Source organism: Rhipicephalus microplus, unplaced genomic scaffold, assembly GCF_043290135.1.
Source record: "Rhipicephalus microplus isolate Deutch F79 unplaced genomic scaffold, USDA_Rmic scaffold_927, whole genome shotgun sequence".
In the NCBI taxonomy this organism is placed as follows: Eukaryota; Metazoa; Arthropoda; class Arachnida; order Ixodida; family Ixodidae; genus Rhipicephalus; species Rhipicephalus microplus.
Window position 1 is genome coordinate 6,202 of NW_027465479.1, and position 3,799 is coordinate 10,000.

The following is a 3,799-nucleotide window of genomic DNA, read 5'->3' on the forward strand; positions in this document are numbered from 1 at the left end:
AAACTGTGGCAAACAGACATGGCGATCGAGTGAGTGGGCCGCCAGCCAGGCTCAGCCAAAAAGTGCAAAGTCCGAACTGCGTCAGCCGGGGCGGCAAAAACCGCGTCAGCCGGGGCGGCGCAAAAAACCGCGTCTGCCGGGGCGGCACGAAACCGCGTCAGCCGGGGCGGGGCGAAAACTGCGTCAGCCGGGGCGAAAAGAAAAAAAAAAAACGCGTCTGCCGGGGCAAGCCCGGGTGCGGCACCACCGGGAAAACTGTGGCAAACAGACATGGCGATCGAGTGAGTGGGCCGCCAGCCAGGCACAGCCGAAAAGTGCAAAGTCCGAACCGTGTCAGCCGGGGCGACGCAAAAACCGCGTCAGCCGGGGCGGCGCGAAAACCGCGTCAGCCGGGGCGGCACGAAACCGCGTCAGCCGGGGCGGCGCGAAAACTGCGTCAGCCGGGGCGGCGCGAAAACCTCGTCAGCCGGGGCGAGCGAAAAGGGGGGGGGGGGGAACCACGTCTGCCGGGGCGAAAGAAAAAAAAAACGCGTCTGCCGGGGCGAGCCCGGGTGCGGCACCACCGGGAAGACTGTGGCAAACAGACATGGCGATCGAGTGAGTGGGCCGCCAGCCAGGCTCAGCCCAAAAAGTGCCAAGTCCGAACTGCGTCAGCCGGGGCGGCAAAAACCGCGTCAGCCGGGGCGGCGCGAAAACCGCGTCTGCCGGGGCGGCGCGAAAACTGCGTCAGCCGGGGCGAGCCCGGGTGCGGCACCACCGGGAAAACTGTGGCTAACAGACATGGCGATCGAGTGAGTGGGCCACCAGCCAGGCTCAGCCAAAAAGTGCCAAGTCCGAACTGCGTCAGCCGGGGCGGCAAAAACCGCGTCAGCCGGGGCGGCGCAAAAAAACCGCGTCTGCCGGGGCGGCACGAAACCGCGTCAGCCGGGGCGGCGCGAAAACTGCGTCAGCCGGGGCGAGCCCGGGTGCGGCACCACCGGGAAAACTGTGGCAAACAGACATGGCGATCGAGTGAGTGGGCCGCCAGCCAGGCACAGCCGAAAAGTGCTAAGTCCGAACTGCGTCTGCCGGGGCGGCACGAAACCGCGTCAGCCGGGGCGGCGCGAAAACCGCGTCTGCCGGGGCGGCACGAAACCGCGTCAGCCGGGGCGGCGCGAAAACTGCGTCAGCCGGGGCGAGCCCGGGTGCGGCACCACCGGGAAAACTGTGGCAAACAGACATGGCGATCGAGTGAGTGGGCCGCCAGCCAGGCACAGCCGAAAAGTGCTAAGTCCGAACTGCGTCAGCCGGGGCGGCAAAAACCGCGTCAGCCGGGGCGGCGCAAAAAACCGCGTCTGCCGGGGCGGCACGAAACCGCGTCAGCCGGGGCGGCGCGAAAACTGCGTCAGCCGGGGCGAAAGAAAAAAAAAAAACGCGTCTGCCGGGGCGAGCCCGGGTGCGGCACCACCGGGAAAACTGTGGCAAACAGACATGGCGATCGAGTGAGTGGGCCGCCAGCCAGGCACAGCCGAAAAGTGCTAAGTCCGAACTGCGTCTGCCGGGGCGGCACGAAACCGCGTCAGCCGGGGCGGCGCGAAAACCGCGTCTGCCGGGGCGGCACGAAACCGCGTCAGCCGGGGCGGCGCGAAAACTGCGTCAGCCGGGGCGAGCCCGGGTGCGGCACCACCGGGAAAACTGTGGCAAACAGACATGGCGATCGAGTGAGTGGGCCGCCAGCCAGGCACAGCCGAAAAGTGCTAAGTCCGAACTGCGTCTGCCGGGGCGGCACGAAACCGCGTCAGCCGGGGCGGCGCGAAAACCGCGTCTGCCGGGGCGGCACGAAACCGCGTCAGCCGGGGCGGCGCGAAAACTGCGTCAGCCGGGGCGAGCCCGGGTGCGGCACCACCGGGAAAACTGTGGCAAACAGACATGGCGATCGAGTGAGTGGGCCGCCAGCCAGGCACAGCCGAAAAGTGCAAAGTCCGAACCGTGTCAGCCGGGGCGACGCAAAAACCGCGTCAGCCGGGGCGGCGCGAAAACCGCGTCAGCCGGGGCGGCACGAAACCGCGTCAGCCGGGGCGGCGCGAAAACTGCGTCAGCCGGGGCGGCGCGAAAACCTCGTCAGCCGGGGCGAGCGAAAAGGGGGGGGGGGGGGAACCACGTCTGCCGGGGCGAAAGAAAAAAAAAACGCGTCTGCCGGGGCGAGCCCGGGTGCGGCACCACCGGGAAGACTGTGGCAAACAGACATGGCGATCGAGTGAGTGGGCCGCCAGCCAGGCTCAGCCCAAAAAGTGCCAAGTCCGAACTGCGTCAGCCGGGGCGGCAAAAACCGCGTCAGCCGGGGCGGCGCGAAAACCGCGTCTGCCGGGGCGGCGCGAAAACTGCGTCAGCCGGGGCGAGCCCGGGTGCGGCACCACCGGGAAAACTGTGGCTAACAGACATGGCGATCGAGTGAGTGGGCCACCAGCCAGGCTCAGCCAAAAAGTGCCAAGTCCGAACTGCGTCAGCCGGGGCGGCAAAAACCGCGTCAGCCGGGGCGGTGCAAAAAAACCGCGTCTGCCGGGGCGGCACGAAACCGCGTCAGCCGGGGCGGCGCGAAAACTGCGTCAGCCGGGGCGAAAGAAAAAAAAAAACGCGTCTGCCGGGGCGAGCCCGGGTGCGGCACCACCGGGAAAACTGTGGCAAACAGACATGGCGATCGAGTGAGTGGGCCGCCAGCCAGGCACAGCCGAAAAGTGCTAAGTCCGAACTGCGTCTGCCGGGGCGGCACGAAACCGCGTCAGCCGGGGCGGCGCGAAAACCGCGTCTGCCGGGGCGGCACGAAACCGCGTCAGCCGGGGCGGCGCGAAAACTGCGTCAGCCGGGGCGAGCCCGGGTGCGGCACCACCGGGAAAACTGTGGCAAACAGACATGGCGATCGAGTGAGTGGGCCGCCAGCCAGGCACAGCCGAAAAGTGCTAAGTCCGAACTGCGTCTGCCGGGGCGGCACGAAACCGCGTCAGCCGGGGCGGCGCGAAAACCGCGTCTGCCGGGGCGGCACGAAACCGCGTCAGCCGGGGCGGCGCGAAAACTGCGTCAGCCGGGGCGAGCCCGGGTGCGGCACCACCGGGAAAACTGTGGCAAACAGACATGGCGATCGAGTGAGTGGGCCGCCAGCCAGGCACAGCCGAAAAGTGCTAAGTCCGAACTGCGTCAGCCGGGGCGGCAAAAACCGCGTCAGCCGGGGCGGCGCAAAAAACCGCGTCTGCCGGGGCGGCACGAAACCGCGTCAGCCGGGGCGGCGCGAAAACTGCGTCAGCCGGGGCGAAAGAAAAAAAAAAACGCGTCTGCCGGGGCGAGCCCGGGTGCGGCACCACCGGGAAAACTGTGGCAAACAGACATGGCGATCGAGTGAGTGGGCCGCCAGCCAGGCACAGCCGAAAAGTGCTAAGTCCGAACTGCGTCTGCCGGGGCGGCACGAAACCGCGTCAGCCGGGGCGGCGCGAAAACCGCGTCTGCCGGGGCGGCACGAAACCGCGTCAGCCGGGGCGGCGCGAAAACTGCGTCAGCCGGGGCGAGCCCGGGTGCGGCACCACCGGGAAAACTGTGGCAAACAGACATGGCGATTGAGTGAGTGGGCCGCCAGCCAGGCACAGCCGAAAAGTGCTAAGTCCGAACTGCGTCTGCCGGGGCGGCACGAAACCGCGTCAGCCGGGGCGGCGCGAAAACCGCGTCTGCCGGGGCGGCACGAAACCGCGTCAGCCGGGGCGGCGCGAAAACTGCGTCAGCCGGGGCGAGCCCGGGTGCGGCACCACCGGGAAAACTGTGGCAAACAGACATG